This window comes from Natrix helvetica (genome assembly GCF_964273705.1).
Source record: "Natrix helvetica genome assembly, chromosome: 6".
In the NCBI taxonomy this organism is placed as follows: Eukaryota; Metazoa; Chordata; class Lepidosauria; order Squamata; family Natricidae; genus Natrix; species Natrix helvetica.
Window position 1 is genome coordinate 7,439,581 of NC_138553.1, and position 16,004 is coordinate 7,455,584.

Sequence of the window (16,004 nt, forward strand, 5' to 3'; positions counted from 1 at the left end):
CTTTGGCCCTTCTCCTGTATAGATTCAAAAACACAACCTTTCCCACTTTGGTGGTTTTTAGAAGTAGGTTGTGGTGACAACAGGAATTTAAGCTAGCCTTTTGGAGCATCTTGGGGTCATCAGAAAGAAAGGAGGTGTTTGCAGGATATGGTGGAATAAAAACTATTTTCCAGGATATTTCAGGTGGGTGCTTACTTCCTACAATACATTACCAGGTCTACTGGAAAGACAAACTGCTGCTAACTGGGAAAACTGACTTCTTTTTTTAATTTTATTTTAAAACAAACAAACAAACATAAACGCACACAAAATATAAAAAACATCCTCCAGTTACATACAGTATGTCGATTGGTTGCAAAACCTTTGTGCTTCCTCACAATAGTTTTCACTTGCAATTTATATAGAATCTATCATCAATCTAATTTATTTATTTATTTATTATTTATTATTAGCACTTATATACCGCCCCCTCTCCCGAAAGGGACTCGGGGCGGTGTACAGTCCGTATTAAAAAACACCAAATAAAATACATGTATGCATAGGAGGAGGATAAAATAGACCAAAACTGTACAGCTAATAAATAAACAATATAAAATTTAAAATATCATACAATTTATACATTATCCCTCTAAAAACCAGTAAAAAGTATATGCCAGGGGGGGTAGACGTTGTAAATTATGCCAAACCAGCCAGTCGGAACAGGTGTGTCTTCAGTTTCTGTCGGAAGGAGCGGAGGTCAGTAGTAGTTCTAATGTCGGGGGGGAGGTCATTCCAGAGGGTTGGGCCCATCACAGAGAAGGATCTACTCCTAGGTGTCGCCCGCTGGCATTGCCTAGCGGACGGCACCAGGAGAAGGCCCTCCCTGTGTGAGCGGATAGGTCGCAGGGACGTGTGTGGTAGGATGCGATCCTGCAGATAACTAGGTCCTCCGCCATGGAGCGCTTTAAAGATGGTGATCAATACCTTGAAACGCACCCGAAAGGCTACAGGTAGCCAGTGCAGCTCGCGCAGGAGAGGTGTTACGTGGGAGTAACGGGTACTTCCCATAATAACCCGCGCGGCTGCGTTCTGAACTAGCTGCAGTCTCCGGACGCGTCCCAAGGGAAGCCCCATGTAGAGAGCGTTGCAGTAGTCCAGGCGAGACGTCACCAGCGCATGAGTGACCGTGCGCAAGGCACTCCGGTCCAGTAGGGGGCGCAATTGGCGCACCAGGCGAACCTGGTGGAATGCCCCCCTTGCCACGGCTGCCACATGGTCCTCCATTGACAGCCGGGCATCAAGGAGGACACCCAAATTGCGCGCCCGCTCCACAGGGGACAACTGTTCGCCCCCTATGGCCAGCGATGGAGTCAGCTGGCTGAACCGAGGTGCCGGCAACCACAGCCACTCGGTCTTGGAGGGGTTGAGTTTGAGTCTGTTGTCCCCCATCCAGACCCCGACGGCCTCCAAACACCGGGACATCACTTCGACTTAATAATGTATAATATTTAATATGTATGTATACAATTATTCTCATTATTAAACCTTCATTTGACTATAACTATTACTAGTTATTTTTTGTGAAATATACTACATTTAAAATAAATTTATGTTATAACTAGCATTTAATTACATCATCCTAAAACCATCAAGTAATATTACATCTTTATATTATATTCTATATAAAATTTTTTATCTTTGGTTACAAAACGTTTGTGCATCCTCTCCATAGTCCTCACAATTTATATAAAATTTCCAATTATCAATCTAATTATATATATTAGCTTAGTGGCTAAGACTCCTGCATAAGATATAATACAGCCCAGGTTCAAATCCCAGGAGGGGAAGGCTAGCTGATGAGAGCTAATTAGCTCGAAATAGATCTATACTAGTCTCCCTTTATTTATTTATCAGTACAAATACAACACAAATATAAAAAGGCAACATTAAAAATAAAAATATGGTTTTCTGCCTGCATGGTCTTCTGTGATAAGCCGAAGGACAGAAGAGGGAGTAGTGACCTTCCTCCCATATTTAGGCATACCAGGGGTTGTAACACAAATACATACCTATTTCCCTGGCTCAACTGATAAGGAGGCGAGCCTGTGGCTTAGTGGCTAAGACTCCTGCCTATGATATAATACAGCCCAGGTTCAAATCCCAGTAAGGGTATGGCTAGCTGATGAGAGCTAATTAGCTCAAAATAGATCTATACTAGTCTCCCTTTATTTATTTATCAGTACAAATACAACATACATACATACATATATGCATTATTAGCATTGTTAATCATTTATTTGACTATAACTATTATTACTTCATTTTATGCGTGATATTCAAAATTTAACTAAATTTTAATTAGTTTTTATTATAACATTGCATTACATCATCCTGTATCCTTCCAATAGTAGTGGAATCTTATATCTCTTGCCGTTTGCAGTATTTGTGTTCTAATTGCTTTCTTGGTAGAGATGGCAAGTGAGACCTCGCTGAAACTTTGCCAGTTCCATTCATACTTCCTCTGGTTCTGCTATTGCCATCTCTGTTTTTCAGCACCAACAGCAAAACATAAAGCTGTCACATCGTTCAGTTGGCAGAACATTTTGGTAGCACTAATATGGATAAAGAAAGAGCAGCAAGAGAAAGCTCTGAGCCCACAGTTCTTCTGTTGCAAAGTTTGACCAGATGTGTACGCTGATGGTTCCTTTCCGATGTTCTCTGTATCCTGTGTTAAATATTTGGGGGAAAAGCTTGAGGGCTCAAACTTAATCATCTCCAGGACAGATGGATAATTCCCTTGTTGTGACATGTGTTATTAATGATGGCATCGAAATTACACTCAATAGGAGCGGAGACATTTTAATAGCAGCTTGCCTCTCTCTTCTTCCACCGGCTCCCCAGTGAGGTTTACCAATTGACATCTTTATATGGTTTAAAAAAATATTTAAGGGACGGCTGCCAACTTCTATAAGAGCCTGTTTTCCGCGTGTCTTCCATAGTGGTTGATTCTAGGGACAAGAACATCCGACACGGTTTATATATCCATCCAGTGGAAAAACTTCATCTGGTTTTTTTTTGTAGATCAAACTACTGAGAAAGCGCAAGAGCAAGGATGTTGCGTTTAATCAGTTGGCAATCACACGTCAGAGCTTGCCAAATTTTGACAAGGTTAGTTCTGAAGTCTGGAAATGAGCAAACTTGTAGCTGTCTTTTCAAACTTTGGAGTTTCCACCTGCTGTTCATCTCTGTAGGGTTCAGAAATACCCTGATGAGAAGATGTGAAACCAACAATCCTTCCTCCCAGCTACCGATGGTCTTGTCACCTCCTGTCTTGACTGTTGCAAAGTGTTCTACAAGGGACTGCCCTTGAAAAATATCTGGAAGTTTCAGTGGGTTCAAAATGCTGCGGTCCACATAATTTTGGGGTAGATCTTGATGTCCACAGGTATCATCTCCATCAGCTGCCAATTTGCTTCTTGGTCCAATCCAAGGTGCTGGTTGTCACTTTCAAAGCCCCATGTGGCTTGGGACCAGGTTATTTGAAGGAACGTCTTTTCCCAGTGACATCTATCGATCCGCCAGAGCAGGGAGGCAAGGAATGTTACAGCTCATCTCTTCTAAGGAAGTCCATCTAACGGGACTAAGAAGCTCCTTCCCTGTGGAACATCATCGCAAGGTCCTAAAGACTTGGTTTTGCTAGAGTGAAATAAAAAGGTAAAAGGTAAAAGTTTCCCCTGTCCAATTGTGTCTGATTCTAATCACCTCTGTTTTCAAGAAGGGACAGGATAGCCATTTGTCTGGAATGGTATAGGGCAGAGGTCCCCAACCCCTGGGCCGCAACATAATTATTGGCGCACAGCCCATTCAGACCCGGGCTGTGCAAATTGTGGGCTAGCACTCACAGCTTCATTTGTGCGAGTGGTGAGGGCTCAAGCATAAAGCTCCATTTATGCGGGCACCTGCGCCTGGAAGCATCCCCTCACCAGTCTGCCAAGCTGGAAAGTTTGAGGATTGCTGGTATAGCATCTCCTGCCTGTATAAGGAATTGCAGTAGAAGATCTCCAAGGTCCCTGTTGTGGCCCGTCAACTGCCAGTGGAGCTGGGGGCAGACTTAGATGATGAGATTGGGGAGGAACTTGGGCCAGTGCTGGAGTCTGGGGAAGGGTCTGATGAGGTGTCTGCATTGGACGCAGAGATAAAGCCAGGGCTGTCTGACATTTCCCAGCCACCGGAGAGGCAGCTGCCTTTAGAGGCTGAGATGAGTGAGGAGGAAGAACAGCTGGGGCCTGTTCCAGATGCACGTATGGGCAGAGCTGTTAGGAGAGGGGAACAACGGAGGACAAGGAGTCGACTCAGGAAGCAAAGCACACATGGACGTTGAATTCCCCCTCCCTGGCTGGGGAATAAATAGAAGGAAAGGGGAGTGGTTATCGTAGGAGACAACAGTTCGTATTTCTGAAGATTTTGCAGTTAACTCCTTGAAGAATTATTGCCTGGACTTTTTGGTGAGTAAATGCCATTAATTCACAAGAGGTAAAAAAAGAGGGGGGGTTGTGACAAGGAGTCTGCTTCTTGCTTCTTCTAAGGCTGGGTCAGAACAGTCCCTTCCAACTCTATTATTTTGCTGGAGATCCATTGCTCTTCGAAAAAGAATATTTATTTAATACCAGGATGTGCAGCTAAAGAAAATGTGTTGGGTTAAGTCCAGCTGCCACATCATGAATTAACACTGTGGTTTCAGGCATAGCCGAGTTCCTTTTTCCTCAAACCAGGTTCCTTGCGGTTAGTGGTTAGAAAGCTGACTCTTCAAGATTCCTCCATCATATTCAACGTTCTTGAATAGAGCTGGCAGAAGTTGGCAGTTAGCAGAGCCCTGCCTTGGGAAAATAAAACTAAAACAGAATTGGGCTATTTTGAAAGAGTTTAGAGGAAAGGATATTTAGATTTCAAGGAGAGCAAATTCCATTAATAAATACATCAATAAAGACATTTCAGCTGGTTCAGGAATGTAGCCACAGTGATATATGCAGGTAAAGGTAAAGGTTCCCCTCGCACATGATTATTGCAACGTCCCCATGGACCCATGATCAAAACTTGGGATGCTTGGCAACTGACTCATATTTATGACGGTTGCAGGGTCCTGGGGTCATGGGATCCTCTTTGGCGACCTTCTGACAAGCAACGTTGGTGGGGAAGCTGGATTCACTTAACAACCATGTGACTCACTTAAGTGATTCACTTAACAACTGTGACAAGAAAGGCTGTAATATGGAGTACAATTTACTTAATAACTGCCTCGCTTAGCAACAGAAAATTTAGGCTCCATTGTGGTCAGAAGTTGAGGACTACATGGGTCATGATGCCATTCATAAGCATAAGGTCCAGAGTGTCAACATTTTGCAATACCGTTGCATCAGCGAGCTGTACTGGCTACCTGTGGTTTTTCGGGTGCGTTTCAAGGTCCTGATTACCATCTTTAAAGCGCTCCATGGCACAGGACCTAGTTACTTGCGGGATCGCATCCTCCCACAGACATCCCTGCGGCCAATTCGCTCACACAGGGAGGGGCTTCTCCTGGTGCCGTCCACTAGGCAATGCCAGCGGGCGACACCAAGGAGTAGGGCCTTCTCTGTGATGGGCCCAACCCTCTGGAATGACCTCCCCCCCGACATCAGAACCACCACTGACCTCCGCTCCTTCCGGCAAAAATTGAAGACTCACCTGTTCCGATTAGCGGGCCTGGCATAATTACAACTGTTACCTCCTGGTAGATGTACTATTAACTGGTTATTTTAGGGGTATTGTTTTTAATTTAATTTGTGTGTTTCTTAGGGGTTTTAAAATTATATTTATATATACTGGCTAACTGTACAGTTCTTTTTAACTCTATTTTAACCTCCTCCATATTTAACTGTACATATTTAATTTTTCTATTTATTGTATTTTGATGTATTCTTTGCATGGACTGTACACCGCCCCGAGTCCCTTTTGGGAGAGGGGGCGGTCTAGAAGCACAGTAAATAAATAAATAAATAAATAAATTCAGCCAGTTCTGAGAGGTTCTGGAGAACCGGTAGCGGAAATTTTGAGTAATTCGGAGAACTGGCAAATAGGCTGGCTGTTGCCTCCCAGCTGGACTGCCTTCTTTTTGAGAACAAAACCTGAATCTTTTCCGATACAGCCATTCCTTAATAACACTGAGGGACAAGCATTGGGTTTCTTTTTTTTTTTTTACCCTTTCGAATTGACTGTGCTCTACATCGAAGTTGTGTAGGCTGGAAAAGAATATTCAATGGACTCGCAGTTGGCATTTTCGTTCTGCTGAGGGAAAAAAGAGCCCAGGAATATTGCTACTACGTGGGCCAAGTTAGCATCCGTAGACCTCTCCAGCCAGGGGTGGCATTCACTTACTTTCCCTACTGGTTTGCAAATAGGAGTGCGCTCAACCGTATGCGCATGTGCTTTAAACGCATGCGTGGCATGCACGCATATGCGCAGTTGGAAAACATGGCTAAATAGGATGGCATAGAGCCGGGGCTGGTCCACCCATGATTTCCACTACCAGTCTGAATACCATCTCTGCTCTCAGTAGAAAAATACATAAATAATTTATTTCCTTTCTTTTTTCTTTTGCAGCCTCCAGAGAAAGTGTCAAAGTGTCACCATGATGACTCAGCTCTTATGGAGAGAAGTGCTGGATGCGTCAGAGATGGGAAGTTCAACGTAGAGAAGAAGGAAGCCCGGATGAGTTACGCTTCCTCTCCTGATCCGTGCCCACGACACTGGAAGTGAAATCTCTGCATTTTCCCTTCGCCGCTCAACAGCCAAACTGCTTGAACTGCTAGGTTGGCCAGAAGCGGGGACAAATCACGGGAGCTCACTCCCTTACATGGCGCTAGGGATTCGAACTGCCGAACTGCCAACCTTTCTGATTGACAAGCTCGGCATCTTAGCCACTGAGCCACAGATGTCCCATAACCTGGATTATAAGTCGCCAAATTCCAGAAGGGATGTCCCCAAGGCGCTCTTTTCAAAAGGCAACTGGACTTTCTTCATTTTTTTTTCTTCTCTTGGGGACATTTCGCTTCTCATTAAAGAAGCTTCTTCAGAACCATGACCTGCATGACGGAGAAGCTCCATAGACATCCAGAAGTTACACAAACACAGCCACTATTTAAAAAAAAACCCTGCCTTGGTAAGGGTGTTTTGTGAAAATGAAATCAAGAGAGCGGGATATTGTTGGAAGAAATATCCATCTTGTTCGGTTCCAAGTGGGGAGAAAGACACTAGAAACATGGAGGCTGATTGGAAAGATGGTTTCTAATGGTGGACAGGACCACATGGGTTTTGAAGTCCTGGGCAGCTGACCACATGGAGTGGAGATTGAGGGTTATTTATACCTTCTCTGGGCTTTGAATTTGCGCTTCCTGTTCCTGTGGCAAGAGCATGTATTCTCTTGGTTGCTGTAGGGGTCATAGTTAACTTTTAGGTTGTCTGAGTTAAGTTTGATTGAAGCCTGGACTCTCTGAGATGATGTAATAATGAGGAGGCTTGTGTCCTGAAAGGTTAGGCCATTCCTATTGTGTCTTAATCAGAGGTGGTATTCAGCCGGTTCAGACCGGTTTGCCCGAACTGGTGATGGAAATCGAGGGTGGACTTATCCACCCATCCTGGCTCTATGCCGTCCTACTTAGGCATGTTTTCAAGCCATGTGCATGCATGCAAACCACCTGGCAATCAAAGCGCATGAGCGGGAGGCCGAGCGCATGCATAGCACGCACACATTTGAGAAACAGTAGGGAAAGTAAGTGAATACAACTCTGGTGTTAATGGCCTTCCTGGTTTGGATCTTGAGTGAAGGCTGATCCTACCATTCTACCCAGGCAGTGGTGGGATTCAATTTTTTTTACTACCAGTTCTGTGGGCGTGACTTGCTGGGCATTGCAGGGGAAGGATACTGTAAAATCCCCATTCCCTCCCGATCAGCTGGGAATCGGGAGGCTGAGAACAGATGGGGGCGGGGCCAGCCAGAGGTGGTATTTACTGGTTCTCTAAGCTACTCAAATTTTCCATTACCGGTTCTCTAAAACTGGTGAGAATCTGCTGAGCACCAGCCCTGCTTTTAGGGGAAATATAATATTCTGCCTTTTTATTATTTCCTAAAATATTTCATTCTTCTAGGAGGGATGGGTGCTAACTTTCTACGAGGTGTAAAGGAAATGAGGCTAAACTGCTGTTGGATGAAGACTCCAGATTGGAGGGCAGAAAGACGTAAGCAAGCTGTTTACTCATGGCAGGCTTAACCATGGAGGTGACTGACGCGAAGCGCGGAGAGATTTATTGTCGATTGCAGGCTAAAGTGCATCTCAAAGGAAGGGAAGGGGAAATGAATCACTTTGCAGAAAGGAAAATATTCTATTTGGTATTTATTAAAAGAGATTTGGGGGGGGGGGAATAAAACCAAGCACTTGCTATCAATGGGTGGGAGCAAAGGAACAAGTTGCAAGGTATCTTTAAAGCATGCGTTGGATCAGTGTTTCTCAAACTTGGCGACTTTAAGTCCTGTGGACTTCAACTCCCAGAATTCCCCAGCCAGCTATGCTGGCTGGGGGATTCTGGGAGTTGAAGTCCACAGGACTTAAAGTCGCCAAGTTTGAGAAACACTGCGTTGGATGGGAACGGTGCCACAAACTCCAGATTTGAAAGCTTCCACGCTCTTCTCGCTTGGTAAGTCTTCGGATTCTTCTTTATGAAATTGACAGCTGCGGCTCCTTCAAGCGGCATCCCTCTCTAAGACAGGGCTACCCCAACTTGGAAACTTTGAAGAGCTGTAAACGTCAACTCCCAGAATCCCCCAGCCTTGGCATTGGCTGCTTGAGGAATTCTGGGAGTTGAAGTCCACCAATCTTAAAAGACTTTTTAAAAGTCTTTAAAAAAAAGGTTGGACATCCCGGGATTTAAATGATAGCTTCCAACTAACAATCTTGCTGTTAGTTCAGGGGTAGGATTCCGCCTGTTCGGACTGGTTTGGGCGAACAGGATGTTAATTTTAATCTGGTTCGCCAAACCGGTAGTTGCAAGGTCTGGCTGACCCTGCCCACCCCGCCCACGAGTCTCCACACAGCCCGTTTGAATGCCAGGTAAGTGCAGGGCTTGTGTGGAGGCTCTGGGAGGGTGAAAAAACAGGCCTACCGGAAGTTCTGGAAGTCCGGAAACAGGACCCCTTCTGGCCTCCAGAGCCTGGGGGGAGGCCGGTTTTGCCCTCCCAGAGACTCGAGGAAAGCCTCAGAGCCTGGGGAGGGCGAAAAACGGGCCTACCGGAAGTTTCTCAAACAGGCCTGTTTTCAGCCCCCGGATGGCCTCCGGAGCCCGTGGGAGGCTGTTTTCGTCCTCCCAGCAGCTTCAAGAAAGCCTCCAGAGCCTGGTGAGGGCAAAACTCCCCCTCCTCCCGCGGTGGTGCGGGAGGCTGAGTAGGCCACGCCCACACAGCAACCGGGCAGAGAAGCGGTTTCTAAAATATTTGAATCCCACCCCTGTGTTAGTCACCATACTTAATTGAAACATGAAATTATTACCGTGTTTCCCCGAAAATAAAACAGGGTCTTATTTTCTTTTGACCCCCCAAATAAGCTCTTGGCCTTATTTTTGGGGAGATCTTATTATTTTTGAGGTGCATAAGGCAGCGAGAGTAGTCCCCTCCTGGCTGCTGCTGTGTTGCAATATTTTCAGGGAGGACTTATTTTTAGGGGAGGGTTTATTTTAGTGCATGCGCTCAAAAGCCCCGATTGGGCTTATTATCTGGGGAGGTCTTATTTTGGGGGAAAGAGGGTATATGTAGGTGTGCATTCTGTGCTGATGTGCACATATACAGACCCATTTAAAGAAATCCAGTAGAAGGCTGGAGATGTGTGGATGGGCAGATAATAATATAGAATGTATAGATTTCTATAGACGGTAGGGAAGTGATATCCAGCCCAGCCTCAAAACTTAAGATTCCCTTGCCATAATAGCTCTGATATAAATACATATTTCATGCGTTAGTGAAAGATGGATTTATAACGTATCACGCAGAATAATAGACGCGTTTGTGCAAATAAGCCATGGCTCAAAAGACAAGAGCTATTCTTTTCGCAGCCTGGCACAACTTTAGATTTTTCAACTAACTGTTTTACACCCACGCGGCCTGTGCAAAGTTGGACTAAGCTAGGAAAAAAACTTGCAGAATGCCATTGGGGGGGGAGATAGGGCCTCCGACTTTCTACAAATTAGCGGGTTGATGAAAAAAAGAAATCAGAAAGTGGTTATATTTAGTTCCATGCAGTGGTAGATTTCACATTTTGTTACCACCGGTTTACCTCGTGTGCGCTTGCTTTTTGAAGCACTGTGAAGCGGTATATAAGTCTAAGTGCTATTGCTATAGACCAGTGATGGCGAACCTTTTGGGCACTGAGTGCCCAAAGTGGAATACATGTGCATGCGTGAGCATGCATGCGCACCGGACTGTCGGAAACTCAAAAACCATCTGGCCGGTGTGCGCATGCCTGTTTTTCAGGCCGTTTTTTGCCCCATTTTCAGACTGGTCTTGGGCTGTTTTCAGACCGGTTTTTGGACCATTTTGAGGCCATTTTCAGGCTGCTTTTCAGCCTGAAAACAGCCCGAAAAAGGCCTGGAAAACGATCTGCTTTTTAAACCAGAAGAGAGCTGGCGACGGCACGCATGCCCACAGAGAGAGCTCTGCATGCCACCTCTGGCACACATGCCACAGGTTTGCCATCCCGGCACTAGACAATGCTTCATCGGATCTTCCCTAATGTCCTGACAACCCTGAATACGTTGCCCAAATCAAACCTTTTGATTTGATTTCCAAAAGCCCTGGCCTTAATCCCCCTTGGGAGTTATGGGCCATTGTTTCTCAACGGAGTAACTCAATGGCCAGATTATTGAGTGGGAATGTACTTCTTGGCTTGGTGCCTGGATTATCGCCTGTCAAAATGAAGACCCACACCCAGTACGTCTTTTAAGTCCAGCTCCTAACCCAGTGACCTACATAGAAACCCAGCATAAATGAGAAGAGGACACACTGTTGGCCGGAGTTGACTACAGCCAACCAGAGAAGTTGACCAAATGATGTATGGGAAAGACTATGTTACCCCACATAATGTTTTGATTTCTCTTTTATCTCATTCCACCTTTCCCTCCCCATGTCCTCAAAGGATGTTCATCAAAGCTCTTTGGAATCCCAATGGACGACTTTCTATCTCGCCCATGTAGCAATAGTAAAATCCCTTAAATTTATATACTGCTACACAATGCTTTACAATGTCAGCATATTCCCCCCCCCCAACGATCTTTTTCTTCATTTTACTGACCTCGGAAGAACCCCCTGCACAAGCAGGGGATTCTACACCATGTCAGACAAGTGGCTTCTCCAGTCTTTTCTTTAAAACCTCCCGTGATGAAGCACCCACAACTTCTGAAGACAAGTCATTCCACTGATTAATTAATCACCGTTACGAAGTTTCTCCTTCTCCAGGTTGCTACTCTCCTTGATTCGTTTCCATCCATTGTTTCTTGCTTTGCCTTCTTGGTGCTTAGGAAAATAAGTTGATCCCTTCCTTTTTGTGACAACCTCTCAAATACTGGAATATTGCTATCGTGTCCCTCCAAGTCCTTCTTTTCTCTAGACCAGTGTTTCTCAAACTTGGCGACTTTAAGTCCTGTGGACTTCAACTCCCAGAAGTCCTGTGGACTTCAACTCCCAGAATTCCCCAGCCAGCTGCTGGCTGGGGAATTCTGGGAGTTTTTTTTTTTTTTATTTCTTAGATTTTTAGACCGCCCCTCTCCCTAAAAGGGACTCGGGGCGATGTACAGTCAATATTATAAAATCAGTTGAAGTCCACAGGACTTAAAGTCGCCAAGTTTGAGAAACACTGCTCTAGACTAACCAAACCCAAATCCTGCAACCGTTCTTCATCTGTTTTAGTCTCCAGGCCTTTAATCATTTCAGTTGTTCTGGGAATGTTTATTGACAGCTAAACAAACCAACCGACCCAACCCGTTTGTGATACTTTAGAAATGATCAAGGTGAGCATTGGCACATTGTGGGTGAATTATGAAAAGGATTAAGCTCTGGAAGTGTACAATGCAGCTGTTCGCGCGGAGAACTAAAATTAATAGCATGAGGGTAACACCATGGAGAGCTCAACAAAACTTTGCGGTGTCTTCTCACCTTGTCACAAAAATCCTGCTCTTTGGGATTCCAACTTTGCATCGAATCATTTCCTCCACTAATCTCTGGATGGGCTAGACTACAACTCCCATCACCTTAAATCTAGCAGGGTCTACAAGCAAGAAGCAGCCATCACCTCTAAGTTACACATTTGGGGCTCCAGGCAATCAAGAAATCTGTCATAGGTTTAGCACTTGGTAAAAGTGAAGGCTTTGCTTTGGAAAAGGTGTTCAGAAGCCAGGATAGGTTTGCACCTACATAAAGATCAGAATTGTGCAAGACACAGTACCCCCTGTGACCCTCTACAGAAATGAAAGTTGGACTTCTGAAGAAGCAGGATGAAAAGCGTTGATGCCTTTGAACTTTGGAGTTGGAAAAGACGTCTGTTGTGGGCTGCCAGCAGCCAGCAGAGCTGGTAGCAGATTCGGACAGTCAGGAGGTTGGGGAGGAACATGGGCCAGTCCTGGAGTCTGGGGAAGGCTCTGGGTCGGAGGCAGAGAGGGTGCTACGGCCGTATGCCAGTTATCAGCTGCCTTCAGAGTCAGACATCAGTGGGGCAGACGAACAGCTGGAGCCTGTTCCCAGTGTGCGCATGCACAGAGTTGCCAGACAAAGGGAACAGCTAATGAACAAGGGCCGACTTGGGAGGAAGGCCACAGGTGGACAATGAATGGCCCCTCCCAGAGGAAATAAAAAAGGAGCGAAAGGGGAGTGGAGTTTGCAGGAGACAATCAGTTCGCTTCATTGGTTTGTGACTCTCCGAGACTCCTTGCCAAGTTTTGCAGATATCGGCCTGGCAGCTCTCCAAGCCAGATAAGGTCTGTGACTGTAAATCCTCCCTCGAAAGACTTTGCTGGATGTGAAGGAGCAGAATTCACAGTCAATTAATAAAAGAGGGTTTTGGCAGGACAAGGAGTTTGCTTCATGCTCTCGGGAAGCCTCGGTCAGAACCATGCTTGGGAATGCTGTGGACAGCCAAGAAAACAAACTGATGAATCGTCGAACAGATCAACCCAGAAATGATATCTGAGACACAAATGACCAGGTTCAAATTATCCTACTTTGGCCGCCTGAAAAAAAGACGATGTTAGGTATTTGGAGAAGTTTCTAGAGCTGAAAAAGATGGAAGCTAGGAGTATGAATTCAGTTACAGTAGTGATGAAGGCACCATTGGAAGACCTGGAAAAGATCAGATAACAAACAGATTATCTTGGAAGAAAACCCTTCCACGTGGTAGTTAAGAGTCAGGTATGCCTTGATGGCACTTGATCAATTTTTTTTTAAAAAAAGGGGTATCGGAGTAACGAAGATCTTATCATCCCCTTTAAAAATAAGCCCTTAAGAATTAATTCCAAAAGAAATTTGAGAGGTAATTTGATCTAATGGTGCAGGCACCAGGCTAATAACCAGGAGACGGAGAGTTCTAGTCTTTTCTTAGGCATGCAAACTGTCTAGGTGACTTTGGGCCAATCACCAGGAGACTGGGAGTTCTAGTTCCACCTTAGGCATGAAAACCAGCTGGGTGACTGGGCCAATCACCAGGAGACTGGGAGTTCTAGTTCCACCTTAGGCATGAAAACCAGCTGGGTGACTTTGGGCCAATCACCAGGAGCCTGGGAGTTCTAGTTCCGCCTCAGGCACAAAAGTTGCCTGGGTGACTTTGGGTCAGCCACTCTTTCTTTGCCCAACTCATCTCACAGGGTTGTTGTGGGGGAAAATTGGAGGAAGGAAGGAGTATTAGGTATGTTTGCTGCCTTGACTTTTTTATATATAAAGAAAATAAAGTCGGTATAAAAATAAAAGTTTGATCAAGCTTTATGCTCCCTCCCTGTTCTTGACTCTAACCACACAATCCATTTCCCCTTTAGAAATCAAAACATAACATGAAGCCATACCAGCTGCTGTGCAAAACTGGTTCAGTTAAAAAAGAAAAGAGTGGAGCAATAACTCACAGATTAGATGCTAACTCAGCAAGTGAAAGCACCTACACACAAGATACTCAACCATCAGGCACACCAAAATCCTTATGAAACCTTCTTCCATGAACCAACCAAAACCATACAATACAATAGTAGAGTTGGAAGGGACCTGGGAGGTCTTCTAGTCCAACCCCCTACTCAGGCAGAAAACCCTATACCATTTCAGATAAATGCTTGTCCAATCTCTTCTTAAAGACTTCCAGTGTTGGGGCATTCACAACTTCTGGAGGCAAGCTGTTCCACTGATTAATTGTTCTCACTGTCAGGAAATTTCTCCTCAGTTCTAAGTTGCTTCTCTCCTTGATTAGTTTCGACCCATTGGTTCTTGTTCTGCCCTCAGGTGCTTTGGAGAATAGTTTGACTCCCTCTTCTTTGGGGAAACCCCTGAGATATTGAAACACTGCTATCATGTCCCCCTTGGTCCTTCTTTCTCTTAAGCTAAACATCCCCAGTTTCTGCAACCGTTCTTCATATGTTTTAGTCTCCAGTCCCCTAATCATCTTTGTTGCTCTTCTCTGCACTCTTTCTAGAGTCTCCACATCTTTTTTACATCATGGCGATCAGAACTGAATGCAGGATTCCAAGTGTGGCCTTACCAAGGCATTATAAAGTGGTATTAGCCATAGTCAGCACCTTTTCTTGGTAGGTGCACAAATCAAAGCTTTTGCAACCAGCCCTTCCTCCTCTCGCCAGCCAATCAGAGGCAGCCTGGCTCCTAATTTGGAATCTGTCAGGAACAGAGAAAGCAGTGCTGAAGGAACATCTGGACTCAACCAAACCAGGGCAGACTGGAGACCAGGGTAAGAGGATGGGTGGTTGGGCTGGAAACTGAAATGGGAGGGGATGGGTTTTGTGTTGTCTTCTCCACCAGGCAAGGGACATGGTGGTTCAGTGGCTAAGAGGCTGAGCTTGTCAGTCAGAAAGATGGACAGTTCAGCGGTTCGAATCCCTAGCGCCACATAATGGAGTGAGCTCCCGTGACTTGTCCCAGCTTCTGCCAAAGTGACAGTTCGAAAGCATATAAAATTGCAAGCAGAAAAAATAGGGACCACTTTTGGTGGGAAGGTAACAGCGTTCCGTGCGCCTTCGGCGTTTAGTCATGCCGGGCACATGACCACGGAGATGTCTTCGGACAGCGCTGGCTCTTCGGCTTTGAAACGGAGATGAGCACCGCCCCCTAGAGTCAGGAATGACTAGCACTTATGTGCAAGGGGAACCTTTACCTTTGCCTTCTCCACCAGGCACTCTTCTAACCTGCCAAATTGCCATTGCCATTCCCCCTCCCCCCAAGCCATTGGGTTTCTTGGCCCAGGATGATGGGGGTTGTGGTCCCAACAAATCTGGAGGGCTCCCCTTTGGCCAGCACTACTACAGGGTCTCAACTCTTTCACTGTTTGGTGGCCACATGAAGTTGATGGTTGGGGTTGGATATTTATTTTATTTACTTAGTTTGTCAAACACGTACGAGAGGAATAGTATAAACATGGCCACGAACACAGGAAATGGGTACGAATAAATGTATTTATTAATATATTCCATATGTATAATTAATATATTCCATAAATCTTTTTTATTTTGGATGAAAAGAATGCAAAATGATGTGTTTATTATTATTATCTGCCCCCAAGCTGGGAAATTCACCCGGGAACATCTTTCCTTCTTAATCCCTTTGAACAGGTGTGACCTCACTGAGCCGAAATGGTGCAGGAAACCTGTGTGTTTGTTTGTTTGTTCCGGGTTGAGGAATGCTTTCCATCCTGCATCTTTTGCGGGGATCTCCCATTTCCCGGGGCTGGCTCTGCTTTGAAACCTGCCCA

At 45.2% G+C, this 16,004-nt stretch overlaps 1 protein-coding gene across 1 annotated transcript in view; it reads left to right on the top strand.

The window, feature by feature from the left end:
• CELF2 (CUGBP Elav-like family member 2) overlaps window positions 1-15,788 on the top strand; it is an 834,627-nt gene extending 818,839 nt beyond the window's left edge. Inside the window, exon 18 of the transcript XR_014175745.1 lies at window positions 15,775-15,788. The gene's annotated coding sequence lies outside the window, so the exon portion shown is untranslated. The remainder of the gene's footprint in view (window positions 1-15,774) is intronic.
• Window positions 15,789-16,004: the final 216 nt, after the last annotated feature.